Source organism: Camelus bactrianus, chromosome 17 (genome assembly GCF_048773025.1).
Source record: "Camelus bactrianus isolate YW-2024 breed Bactrian camel chromosome 17, ASM4877302v1, whole genome shotgun sequence".
Lineage (NCBI taxonomy): Eukaryota > Metazoa > Chordata > Mammalia > Artiodactyla > Camelidae > Camelus > Camelus bactrianus.
The window spans coordinates 29395453-29409658 of NC_133555.1; the positions used below are offsets into that span (position 1 = coordinate 29395453).

Sequence of the window (14206 nt, forward strand, 5' to 3'; positions counted from 1 at the left end):
AAATTTCAGATAATTCAAAAGTCTTTGCAAAAGAATTTCACCATACAGAAATACTAACACTTGGTGAACTGTGTGTCTTCCTTTTTCTCTGTCTAGCCTCTGGTGGGTGGGGGGAGAATGAAATCAAATAATAAATGTTTTTATAACTTGCTTTTTGAACTTAATGTCTTAGGTTGGCCATCTTTTCACATTAATAGGTATATACCTACAGCATCCTTTTGATAGCCGCAGAGTATAGAATTTTTCATTATTTAACCAGTCCTTAATGATTAGTTCTTTTTAATGCTTCCTATCAGAATGCTGTAGCTCCTTGTGCTTTATCTCAGTGCACTTTTCCAATCATTTCTTTAGAATAAATCCCTAAAAGAAAAGTTGCACAGTTATATTGATAAATATTGTGAAGTGGCCTCCCGGAGAGGTTATGCCCTTTCACCTTTTAGGGCCCCACCCCTTGCTGTACTTCCCCTAGTCTTTTGGTTTTACTTTGCTTTTTCAATTTAACTCCAATTTGTACAGAGTCCTCAGAATTTCTCTTCTGGGTGGTAGGATAGAAACCCACAAAAACAACTAAAATGCTAAACTCCAAAGTCAGTTCAGGGAGGGAGAGATGGAATATGTCCTCGTAGAAGTGACCACAGTGGTGATGAACACAATCTATTCACCCACCACCAGGACCCACGTGGCTTCCCTCCTGTTGGTACCATTCCCAGACTTGAATTTTAGAGGTTTCTGGGTGAGTTGCCTTTCCCAGTTTCCTTGTGAGAACAGTTTTCTTTATTGTAGGTGAAGATCTGTAGGCCTTGGTCAATAAAAGGGAAATGGCTGGTGCTAGAAACAGGCAAGTGGCCCCATTCTCTTCATGCTAGACCTTACAGACATGTGAAACAAAATTTAGTTAACAGGTTGGTTTTTGCTGGGCATACGGTTTGAATCTGTGGCTTCTTGCCCATTGAGGGGTCTGAGGTTCGGGCCCCTTTTATCCTTTTATTGGTGAATTCACTGAAGTGTAGGCAGACAGAAAATGTTCAAGTGGCAGGCAGATAAACTTGTTAAATCCCTGGGAGTCTTTCCTTCCTTACTCTGGGAGTTTATCATCTTGGCGGAGTTAAAAGGCAATTAGGCCTGCAGGTCTTTGCTGGCTTGTTTATTGGCGTTTTACACATGGGTGTTGAAGAGACAGGGCCATATTAAACATTCCGATCCTGCTGGCCGGAGGGGAATGAGACCTCAGCCCAACTCTAAGTCTCCTTGAGAGAGAGTTCTGCCAAAAAGCTGGAGGAAAATCGTTTAAATATAGTACCTGTGCCCCATGATGCTCATTGTTGGTGGAAAATTGCAGCCGGCTAGCTCCATGCTGTGTTACATTTCCTGGGAAATGGTTTTATGGAAGGGCGTTTGATGAAAAAGTTCATTCCTTTTGTAATTGTTAGCTGCCCCCGTGGTGTTAGTTAAGGTAGAGCCACACTGGAAATATTTCTTACTCCAAATCTCTAGGGTCAGCCTACTCATGAGAGGGGAAGGCTATCAGTTTAAGGTTGAATGGGGGACAGCTTTCCACTAAGCCGCCTGGTCCTCTGGTTCTCTGAGTCTCCCCAGGCAGTCTAATCCTGGGCAAAATTGTAAAGGAGGTAGGTCTTGGGTTTCTGCAACAATTTCTCCCTTTTCTCACACCTTCCCCTCCATCTGCCTGGTCTTTCACACTTGAGTGTTAGTGAAGAAATATGGCTTCTCATCCCCACCCTCAGGAAATGTGTATTTTTTTGAGAGTCAGCATGGGCACTCATCTCAATGGAACTGATGAGAATTTCCAGGGCTCAGTATACCTCAGTGGTTAAAAACACAGGCTCAGGAGTCAGGCACCCCTGGCTCTATGACTGATTCTGTGCCTCAGATCCCCTCTAAACTTAGGGTTTTTCATCTGTAAAATTGAAACAAAGAAAAATTTCTACTGTACTAGTTTGTTGAGAAAGAAAATAAAATAATACATGAAAAGTGCTTAGTATAGTGCCTGTCACAAAAGAGCACAATAAATGGTAGGTAGCATTATTGGTGGTGGTAAAATATGCTTTGTTTATTTAACATATATATGTGTGTAATATATGTGTATATATATATACACACACACACAGTTGAGTGACAATTATATTTTTTGACAAAACCTGTTATACTTTAGCTATTTTTCTTTTACCAATCTAGGGTGCTTCTGAAATATAAAAATCTATCTGAATAAAATGAGAAAATCCTTGCTCATGTCCAGAATACCTGGAATGTGAACTTTCAGTTTCCATAACTGACTGCTCAGCAGTCAGTGGAAGTCCTTTCCTAAGTGGCTGCTACTTATCCAAATCTTAGTTTCTTAAGAGTTAGGCACCCTGCCTTAATTTTCTCAACTAAAGAAAACACAATAGATAACTGCAGCTTTTATTCCCAATCTGACCTTCCCTGTTCTGAAACTAATTTGCCATAGTGTGCCAGCGTCCGTGCAAGGACTTCCTCTCACTGAGTAATGTGGTTCTGATTAAGGACATCCTATAAGACCCAGGAGGATCGCCTGAGAAGGAAACTGGTCTGAGATGCGAGTGAATTTCCATCCTCCAGTCAGATATATGATATTGAAGACCAGAAGGTATATGGTTTATCGTTAGGAAGACTCAGAAAGAGAATTAAAGCAAATGGCTGACAAATTGGCTGTCTTTTATGCAAAACTGACAAGCAAGCCAGGCTTTTACCGGAAAGAGGATATGCAGAGCCCTCAGGCCAAATGGCTCGGCAGTCAGCAGGCTTTTTGAAGTCTCTACTTGCATGCCACTACTTTTAACAAGGCCTCCACTGAATTGCCTCCTCGTAAAGATGTGAGAACTTAATTTTTACCTAAAATATCTGAGTTTCAACAACTGTGATAATTCATTCCTCTCCTTAATGCATGGGATGTTGCGATGAAATGCCTGCATTGTATACAAACAATATTTTTTTGCCTTTCTACATTTTTTTGAATTGGGTAATAAATACTAAATCTTGCTTTATTCCATGATGATGCTAAATCTTTCCCTAGAGCCCATTCGGCACCAGCTCACCCCTGTGAGAGCCAGGGGTGACCCTGAGGAACTCTAGAGGATCTTGTTTGCTCTCCCTGGATTCAGAAGCTGTGCATCTCTGGGAGGAAGGATGAAAGCTGTGCAGTGGGCAATGGAATTTCGAGAGATTGGAGTTTCTTTACCAAATACCTAAGAATCTACTGATAGTTGTAACTCTAATGTGATTTTCTTGTTAATCTCTGTCAAACCATGAAATCTGATACGTTAGCCATGACTAAGCCGTGAAATTCGTCAACTTTGCCTGTGATTTACACAAGCTCTGTTTAAAAAAGAAAAGTCTTAACACAAAGTGTGGAACATTACTTCCCAGCATGCCACTAGTATCTTGTGACAAGTAAGAACAGAGTGTATGCATTTAATGTGCTGTTTCAAAGACCAAGGGTGGATAAGATAAAACCCAAAACTAAATAATATATTTTCCTTTGAGATGATAAATATGCACATGGAAGATCTGCTTAGTAGATGTCAGTAAGTGTTAAATAAACATTCAGAATAGTTTTATGAACAACAAAGTCCTATTGTATAGCACAGGGAAATATACTCAATATCCTGTAATAAACCATAATGGAAAAGAATATAAAAAAGAATATATATATGCATATGTATATATATATAAATGAATCGCTTTGCTGTACACCAGAAACTAATACAACGTTGTAAATCAACTATGCTTCCAAGAATATTTTTAAATAGTTTTATGGTTCATATTACTGGTGATATGCTTATTATGCATAGTACATGATAATAAGCTTCCTTAAAGTGATAGATTCTCTATTTTCAAGAGAAAATAAATGACTAAAACCTGTATTTTTTTAAGTCACAGAATTGACTGTATAATGAATTGTATAATGAATCTTTTCAATATAGTAAGTGGCTATGGGTGAAATCCCTTTTTGTCATAAGCTAGCTGGGTGAATTTGCATAAATCACGTAACTTTTTTGCCTTAGTTTTCTCTTCTGAAAACTAAGGATGATACTGAGACCTACTTTTTAGGTGGCTTGAAGGCACACAAGAACTATTATCTCTAAAGCACAGAGCTGGGCACACATATTCTTTATCCATTTGGGCTACTGCTATAGTTAGTATAACATTAGCTAATGATATAATAGATCATTGAGTATCTTTATTGCCCAAAGGAAATTTGATTAAGTTAAGTTCATGCAATTGGGAAAAGTATTTCTTATTTTACCAAAGGAAAACTGGGCAGTGTTTGAATTTTCCATATGAAGAAAGGGAACTACATTCAATATCTAGTAATAACCTATATTGAAAAAGAATTTGAAAAGGAATATATATATATATCTGAATCACTATGCTGTATACCAGAATATATATATATATATATATATATATATATATATATATATATATATATATATCTGAATCACTATGCTGTACACCAGAAACTAACAAAACATTGTAAATCAACTTTACTTCAATAAATAGAAAAAAAAATTTTTAAGCTTGAAAAAGAGATTATGGGGAAATGGGCACCCTCCCACCCCATTGTGGGTGCATAAGTTGCTTTCAAACATTAAGGAAACCAATTTGGAAGTCTTTACTAAAATTTAAAGAGAGTACACTCTCTGACTCTGAAGTCATACTTTTAGGAGTTGATTCCACAGAAATAAAAGTACCAGAATATATAGCAAAACATAAAGGTTTATTTGCTGCAGCCTTTTTGATACCACCAAAAAAAAAAAAAAACCAAAAAAAACTGGAAACAACCTATTGCCCATCAAAAGGGTATAACTGAATAAATATCTTTTTTTCTTAATCTTTCAAGGCAAATGTAGCGTATAACCCTTTGAGTCCCAGGCTTTTGAAACAGCAGTTGGGTTGTGAGTTCTTCAGACTGTTTTGCATAAAATTTCTAGATCTAATGAAGCTCATCTTTAGATACCAACTCCTACCTTAACCTGGATTCCGCACACTGTTAAAATCCTTTTATGGACCCTGGCAAAATCGAGGAGTTGCTGCTCTTGGAAGTCTTATTCAGTCCTTGACTGTGAGGGTGACCTGCTGTGACACCTGTCACCCCAGTGAAGCTGCCTCTCCCCTACTGCATGCTGAGAAGGACATGGGGAGGGCAGTACTTATCTTAGGATGTAGGTAAAACCTTGGATTTTGTTTTTTTAGGAAACAGTGACACATGCCTGCTCAAGTGGACCCATGGTTCCCCCTTGACTAACTTTGGTGCAAACAAAATGTTCATGTGCCAGTGTGTGGACTCAGTCAGGAGGTACCTCCATCAAACACAGAAAACTCATCCTGGGGTTTTAGTGCCAGTGGAACTGAGAAGTTGGCTACTCTTCTTTCTTATCTCTGTTGACTTAGCCAGCTATTCTCAGAAACACAGGAAGACCAGGATGAATGATTTCAGTGGAGAGAAGATGGATTGGGGATGTTTATCCACAAAGCATCTGAAACATTCATTCTTTATGTATCAAGAGTTAAAGACCTGCTCCTTCAGATTTAATTACTAAATGCTACAAAGGACAGTTCTTTATGCTGCTCCTAGAAGTCCCTGTGGACCTCTGCGAGACCCTACAGACAAGTACTTCAAGTTTTCTATTATTGTTTGTTCTAAATGTTACCTCCACGAAAACCAAAAAAAAAAAAAAAAAAAAAAAAAGCCTAAAAGGACAATGGGAGGAGGGCCAAGGCCCCTCAGAGATGCCTTTATTCTCTTTCTCCATTTGAGACACCATCACACCCTAGCAGTGAGATTTCACTGGTTGCAAGAGAGAAGTGAGGGCAGTTGGAGAGTGAGGGGAAAGAAGAATGGGATGGCTGGAACCTGTTGATAGCTGGGGAGGAAGGCTGCATGGGAACTGAAGAAGCAGTGGTGTCACAGCTCCGATCACATGAGCTCCCTAATACACCTCTCCATGTGCGGAGACATTAGAACTTCTAGTGAGAGAAACTGCTAGAATCCAAATATTTTCACCCAACGAAGCCCCAGCAAAGGCCAATCTTTACACACAAACCAACCTGGTTCTTCTGACAGACTTGATGGGAAATCAATACTTTGAAGTGTGGAGAAGTTTGTGCCTTAAAGCCTTTTTGGAATCCCACTAATGTGGAATTCTTGGGCTGGCCTCAGCTAGCTGCCAGTGTGAAGATATACAGCCAGCGCTCCACATCCGTGGGTTCTGCATGTGCATATTCAACCAACTAGGAATCAAAATTACTTGAAAAAAAAATTCCAAGAAGTTCCAAAAAGCAACACTTGAATTTGCCATGCTCTAGCAAATATTTAGGGAACACTTACATTGTGTTTACAACTCTTAACATTTACTTTATATTACGTATAGAGATGATTTAAAAGTATACTGGAGGGTGTGCATAGGTTATATGCAAATACTGTGCCATTTTATATACAGGACTTGGGCATCCATGGATTCTAATATCTGCTAGGGGTCCTGAAACCAATTCCCCAGAAAACTGAGGGACTGTAACTAATTAGTTCATTGAGGACAAACCAATTCAAACCCCTTCTCTAAAAGTCTTAACAATGCACATGCTAATACAATGAATTCTATGTTATCTTCTCATTGAAATCAATCCTGAAGGAAGAACCTCTGCCAGCCCACTCTTAGTTACTGTTGGAATTTGAAAAAAAGTAAATGCCTTTCCTTAAAAATTTCTATAAATCCGTCAGCCTTACCTATTTTAAGTGTCTTTGCCCACATTTGTCCAAATAAGTGAGACTTTACCATTTTTGGCTTTTTTCTCTACAGAGTGAGTTTTAGACTTCTGCTGGAGGGACCATTTCTGTTTGAGCCCAGCCTACTCTAACATTTTGGGTGAACCTGAGTCCAGGAAACCCAGCAATAATCCTAAGGTTTCATTTTCTTTCCTGTGGAAATGAGAAGCCACATACTCACTTTGGAACTCACTGTCTGGATACCTGTTCTTCGTTTCTAATTTTCTCCTCCATATCCTTTTTTTCTTTCTGGTCTTTAGGTAAAATTATTTCTATTTGATACATCTTTTCCCCACTCTGGTCCTTAATGGGTCAGCGAGCCTTGTGTGGCCTCATTGCCCTGACAGAAGGCAGTATTGTAATCCTGGGTCTTTCTGTTTAGCCAGCTCTCCTCACTGAATCTTTTTATACGGCTCTTACAAAGTTCCAAGGAGCATGGTGGTTCCTTACTCCTTATTCTTTAAATAGAAGACACCAATAATAAGAAACCATATTTTCAAAAATGCTGCAAGGAAAAGCCAATAAATACCTCAAATGTTCTATTAAAGCCATGATTCTCAACCAGAGCTAGTGTTAACCCTGACGCCTAGACATCAGGCAATGCCTAGAGACGTCTCTGGTTGTCCCACTTGGGAAAAGGGGTGCTGCTGGCATCTAGTAGGTAGAGGCCAGAGGACTCTGCTACACACCCTTTAATGCATAGGGAGTTCCAGCAACAAAGAATCACCTGGGCCCAAACTTAACAAGAGCCAAGGTTGAAAAATCTGTGTTAGAAGTATTCTTGCTCTTTTTTTCCTTTTTCCTCAAGACATGTGATTTTAAAAAAGAGAGAAAATGCTCCATTTTGATGAGTGTGTGTCGTCAGTTCTTACATCCCACGGTGATCCAGGAATTGAAGAGCACAAGGGTACCACTGAGCAAGGCAAAGTACAAGGTCGAGGCAGGTCTTCTCTGCTCTGATAGCTGTCTCAGCTCCAAGGAGAGACAACTTTGACCAAAGCAGAGGACGAAACAGTTACAAGGATGTTTAGTTTGTGATAAAAATCATTTTGCAGATTAAAGTGCTTCCTTATGTCCATAAAATGGTATGTTCTTTAAATAACTCAAAAATAGGAGGCATTTAACTGTGTTGTGAGCAGGGGGTAGAGCTGCTGCTCACAGCCGTGGTCAATTAATTCCATCCTTGTAATCAAGCCTATACAAGCCGCAGGTGGTAGCGCTCTTCGTTTGTTCTCCAGTGTGCTATTGAATTACCCCATGTTCTAAATGCCCCTACTGTCAGCATGAAGGGATTTAGGGAGTTTCCTGGAACCAGTTTATCTCTCTACATCTCTTGGCGCCATTATCCCTCACTCCTGTGGTGGTAGCAAGAGGTCTGCTCAGCTCCCAGATTGTACCTCCTCTTACAGGAAAGTCCAGTTGGAAAGAGTGAGACTCTTTCCCAAGATTCTCAGTGTGTCTCCATTGGCTTTGACTGGGTCATGTGCTCACTCCTGAGCCAATGGTGTGGCTAGGGGAGTGCTAAAAGCTGATTGGCTGAGGAGTAGGTTACAGCACAGCCCTGTGTTGAAGTGGAGCCTGGCGTCCTGCACAGGAGCTGAAAATTGGGCGGATGTGTTACCTCAAAGGGAAATTGGGGTAAGTTCCCATGAAATGAGCGGAATGGATGCCTAGGAGAGTAAACCCGTGTGTGTGCATGCATGGGCACAGACACTACTCGTTATTAACAGGCTTTGGATTCGGTTGTGGAAGACTCAGCTTTTTGTCCTGGCTTTGGCATTAACAAGTGTAACTTGAGATAACGTAACTCTCCCAGCTTCCTTTCTTTCCTCTGAAGCATGGATGTAATAATACTATTAGGGTGGTTATGAAAAATCAAGCAAGTATCTTGGGATGTTGGAAGGATTGTGCAAACAAGCGGTGGGGGTGGGGGTGTTAGATGCAAATGAATCTAGAGTCCCGAAGAATCTAGACCAGCTGTAACTCATCCAGCTGGTCCATGCTGGCCTTCGGAAGCCAGGGTCTAAATTTATCCCAATCCTCATTGTTGCAGGTCACTGTAGGAAATCTTCTGAGGTCAATGATTGAGGTAATTGACTTGCTGTGGATCTTGAAAAAGTCTCTCTGTTAAATGACATAATTGGTTTTAATTATATAATTATGGCACTTAAAGTGTGGGGGTGAAAGGTTACTATTATATTTAGAAGTGAGACCCCCAAATGAAGCAAGGGCGTGTACATTGGTGTTGCTTCAAATTTCTCTTCTTATTTTTTCAGAGGGAAATCAGAGTAGGCTGGTGTTGGCCCTCGCCATTTTGGGATGATTATCTTGAATGAGGTAGTGCTGGGGCTGCTCATGGCATCATAGGAACCTTTGTAAAGAGACGGGAAAGGGCTTCCGTAAAGACCTCATTGTGATCTGAAGCTAACGAGCAGTGGGAACTCAACTGTCAGCAATTGAATCTGATTGGGCAGGATAATTATATGATTGCCTCTGGTGTTTGCACATGCACCAGGATATTTTTATTGGACAAAACCTAATTGCTTACTTACTTAGTGGAGGGAAAACCTAAACAAATTTGTGTTGTCATAGGTTAAAAAGACATCCTTTCTTTGTCTCTAAAATAGCTGCCTGCTCTGCTTTTCAGAAGTGAGGGTTTTGTTTCTTTCTGTCTTCAATCAAGGATGTTGTTTGCAGGCTTTGAATTGTATGATAATGTGAAAATATAAAAGAAAGCTACTTTGGACTGTAAGTTTTGGTGAAATGACCATGTGCTTATTGCCATGTCTTAAACCATCCCCTACAGTGGTCTCTTTCATAATGCAAAGGCTGCAAGAACCCTGGACAACATTCAAGCTGCTGGAACTTTCACAGAGTTTTTTGTTTTGTTTTCCTGCGTGGAGGACTCTGCAGGATTGTCTTCATAAACTATCTGGTTTTCCTTAGCTGCATAAAGCAAGTGGGAGGTATCATGTCTGTGGTTGTCTTTCAGACATCAGAAATGGCAAGGGTAAGAGGAGCGAAGCACCCACTCTGTGATTTTCTGGGGTCTTGGAGGCAAGGAAGGGCAAGTGAGAGAGCCAAAGGGAAGAAGCCTGGGGCTCCCACTTTGGGATTGCCAAGTCATACTCAGACACCTTGTCGTTGAGCATGGTGCCTCTCTTACCTGTAATGCTGGTGTACAGAAAACAAATTGTTGCAGTTGGGTCTATTAGCAGTTCAACTCTGCATTATTGTTTTTCTTTTTTCCTGTCTTCTTATAGAACAAACTATTTTCTAAGTTCCTTCCTTTTCTGAGATCCTACTGGAAAACTCAAAACACACCTGGACAGTAGGAATTGGAGGAACACTTGTGATGAGAGCTGCAGACTCCAGATCACATGCCCTGGTTGTGTGTAGGATTATAGGCTGGAGAATAGCCGAGAACAGCGGGCATTCAGCCCCTCAGACCAGCCATGCTTTCTCATCACAGGATCTGGCACATGCTGACACATCCAGTCTTGTCTGGCTGACTCCATGGGTCCTCTAGGCTCAGCATTAAATGGCACTTCTTCCGAGAAGCCTTCCCTCACCACCCACCTCCAGTCTGGGTTGGCTGCTTTTGCTTTGTGCTCCATGAGCACCCTCTAGGTCCTTTACCCACTGTCCTTTAACTGCTTGTCTCACTGTCCTGAATAGCCCATAAACTCCATGAGGGCAGGGCTTATGTTTATATTTGTCACTACTTTATGCCCAGAGCTCAACACAGTGCCTGATGAGTGTGTTCAGAATGACTGAATGAGGAAAGGAACGGTTGCTGGGTGTCCTAGGGAATCGTGGTGTGTGCTGCCTGGGCTTCCCTACTCTTGCTGTTAATACCACTTTCTTGTTGCTTATAATTTTCATTGCCCCAGATGATCCAGCTCTGTCGGAGGCATGGAGGCACAGTCAAATCTCATGCTGTACATTGATCACCTGTCCAACCTTTGCCTAGAGTGGGAGCCCCCAATTCCTTCAAGAGATCCAACTTTACCTGTCTGTAAAGAAGAAGAGGAGGAGGGAGACAGCAGGGAGGATCCGGTGGCAGTTTAACACCAGAGCAGGTCCAATGTTTACTTTTACCCTTTTGGAGGTGGGTAACTGCAAATGCCACGGGGAGTTGGGTTTCAGAGATGCTGCGTAATGATCTTGAATTTGTGGGCACCATGTGTACTTTGTTTTCCTAGAGTGTAGGGGTTGCTATTTTTGTATTTAATTCATAGCCAGACTGTTCTGTGATTTCCACCAGCATAGAACAAGAATCCAGGTTCATTATTCATATGATATAAATTGTCATGGGCCTCACGTTGTTTGTGTCTTGCTACGTGGACAGAGAGTATAGTTCTTTCATTGGTTCCCGTTTCGTGACTATTACATTTATCATTTGCTTTCCAAGGCCTATGATTTTCAACAGTCTGTCTTGTTTTGAAACTCTGGCTTTTGATGTTTTGAATCCCTCCCTCCTTGGTCAGTCTCTTAGATCGTGAGATCCTCAATAACTACTGAAGAGATGAGATTTCATTTAGAACCACTGGTCAGTGTTTAAGACTAGCCCTACACAATCTCGGGTAGGTCTTAGCACCTTTTTCCCTAAGCAGAAAGTAAATCTATGGCCTTGTAAGCCTCAGGCAAAAGGGAACCCCCGCAAAACCCCAGCGGCCTCTAAGTTTGTACTGCTGGGCAGATGGATGTATGCATGTAGAAACCGCCGTGTCACATAAGTAGGGCCAGAGTAAACCCTCAGAGACCCTGGGTGCCTCTCCCTTCTTGCATTGTGATCTGTGCCAGCTCTCCTAGGTCAGAAGCATATTATCCCTCTGTTAGTTCTGAGTATTTATTTACTTTGCATTCTTCAGTTGCAAATCTGCTATATCATAATAAGCACCTAAATTGGAAACTTCAGGGGTTCCTTCAAGAAAGAGGTTTGAACAACCTCTTCTTATAGTAGGTATGTTCACCAATGCTGTGTGCTCTGAACCAAACAGAGATGGGCCATCGTGAGCTTTATTACCGAACCCAAGGAGAGTTTAATTTTCGGTTTTGGAATAGCATCAACGGATGCCTCACCACCTCATATCCTTTCTGGATTGAGGCAGGTAATTACTGCCTACACAAGTAAATCACATACTTCTGCAAAAAAAAAAAAAATTTGAATGACATTTGATTTATAATTAAACTTGGTGATGCGATCTCTGAAGTGTCTCATCCTGTCTGATCACAATGGTCTGTTTCCTTTGCGAGCACTTCTGTGTGTAGGGGGTAGTCCTCTTGCTATCATCACATAATATGGTGAAGGAAGTAATTTAAGAAAAAGAAAAAAGAAAAATTAGGGTAAATGATTGCTATTTTAGGTCAAACTCGAACTGCTGATTGTTTCTATTTGTTTTGTTTGAAAAATATTTTTATGTCCCTCCGTTGACTGATATATTCAGCAAATAGATATAAACACTGGCTCTCTAAGTGCCCTCCCTGGGCCAGCAAGCTGCTTCCCAGCATTACCTGGGAACTCGTTAGAAATGCTCAGGCCCCACCCAGACCTTCTGAATTAGAGACTCTGCAGGTGAGGTCCAGCACACTGGGTAGGAATGAGCTGCCTAGTGATTCTGCTGCACACAGAAGTTTGAAAGCTCTTGGTTTAAAGCTTCTGTGAGTGCACTAGGCAATAATAGGAGTTCACCTCTAGCCCTGTCATCTAGGAGCTTATGATCCAACCATGGGCAAGAGGCATAAATTCATCAGACAGTTAAGCAGCCTGATCTTTATAAAATGTAAATTACATCATACACCCACTTCCTAAGTCCCTCCAGGCAGTTCCCTTTGTACTTGAAATAAATATAAATGCTTGGCTAAGGCCTACGAGGCCCGGCATGCTCCCTCCCCTGCCGACCTGCCCAGCTCATCTGGTGCTCTTCCCTCCATACCCCTGTGCTCGGCCACACCTCCCTGGCCTTCTTTCTGATCCTCAAACATGCCCACTGAATGAGGTGTCAGCAGGGACACAGAGGAAAGGGAAGGAAGACAAAATTGCAAAGGTTAAAAGATAGGCTTGGTCACTAAACTATTTTTAATGGTACAATATTTCTAAACCACCATGAATGCCCCATTGGTTAATATGTTAATGTGTTTATACTTAGATATATTGATTCAATAATGTGTTAATGTGATATAAATATTAGTGGCTCCATCCTGTAGCAGAGCAAAGTCTGAAAGGACTCTCTGAATCATGAAGGAAATATGCGGTGTAGTTTAGTTTAACCTTAACTTTCATACATTTGTATCGATTTCTCTTTCTGAGAGTTGGCCAAGCAGGCACAGTGCTCAGCTACACACCACATACCGGAAACTGGAGGTACAGGATGCTGAGTGTGAAATCATCTGTGTGGCACCGGGCATTGATGGAGCCGATGCATGATTCTTGCTGTCTTCACTTAGTTTTAGGAAAGATAGTGACTATGTTAGTTAGATTTTTGTCTTTGTAAAAAAACTATCTTTAAGTGACAGTTTTGATCTTTGGGATATTGAATGGACCATATGATTTGGGTACAAAGTAGCTGTTTGGATTTTTATTGAAGGTAAAAAAAAAAAAATGGTATCTCAGTTTTCTCTCCATAAACGAAAGAGGAAACACATATTTTAAGTATGATCTCTTGGGAAAAAACTCAAAATTTAAATTTGAGGAAAAGGGGTTCTTTAAAGATTTAGGACTACTAGAGCTAAGAACAGGGGCAATGATTTTTTGATTTGTCTTTTTTGTCTTGATTTTGTTTTGATTCTCCACGGCTTTGACAGTAACTGATTGTCTTATTTGGTAAGTGTAGCATCTCTGGTTTGGGGCATTATTTGCTTTGTGGGAAGCCCATCATTTAAGATCTTCAGCAGAGAAGGTGAAGGCCGGTGGTGGGAGAGCCATCAAAGGGAATGGGTGTGGAGGTGTGCTCGGGCCTGGCGGCCCTTCAGCTTCACCTTGCCTTATAAATTGTAAAGTTCTCCCAGGAAATGGAGACAAGTCTCCTCATGGTGTCAGCAAGCTCCTTGCCTGGCCAGGAAGCCCTTCCGGCTGGAAGGCGAAGCTAGTGTGCTCCTGGTGGCTGGTGATGCTCAGTAAATGCCCTGACCCTACTCTCAGGGAGCCTATGGCCGTGAGGCCTGGAGACTTCAGCAGTTCTCTACACGAATAAAGGTGCATTTTCACACTTTGAAAAGTGCTTCAAAGGTTGAGAGAGCTATGAGGGCAGAGAGTAGAGAAGCAGGTTTCTGCTCCTCTTTGGACACGGGGTTGAATCTAAGAATTGAAGGATGACCAGGTATGCGTTCAGGTGTGTGTTGAGGTTGGTGGCACAGTGGGGGGGTGAAGAGTGTCCCCTGGGAGCTGGCACCAACTCC

General features: G+C 41.3%; 1 protein-coding gene across 3 annotated transcripts in view; it reads left to right on the forward strand.

Moving 5' to 3' along the window:
* Window positions 1-14206, forward strand: part of ERC2 (ELKS/RAB6-interacting/CAST family member 2) — an 875964-nt gene that overhangs the window by 768527 nt on the left and 93231 nt on the right. The window contains exon 17 of one of the 3 annotated variants that reach the window (XR_012499973.1): window positions 10699-10916. The exons of 1 other annotated variant lie outside the window; for it this stretch is intronic. The gene's annotated coding sequence lies outside the window, so the exon portion shown is untranslated. The remainder of the gene's footprint in view (window positions 1-10698; window positions 10917-14206) is intronic. One more of the 3 variants, XR_012499974.1, reaches the window with a different exon arrangement.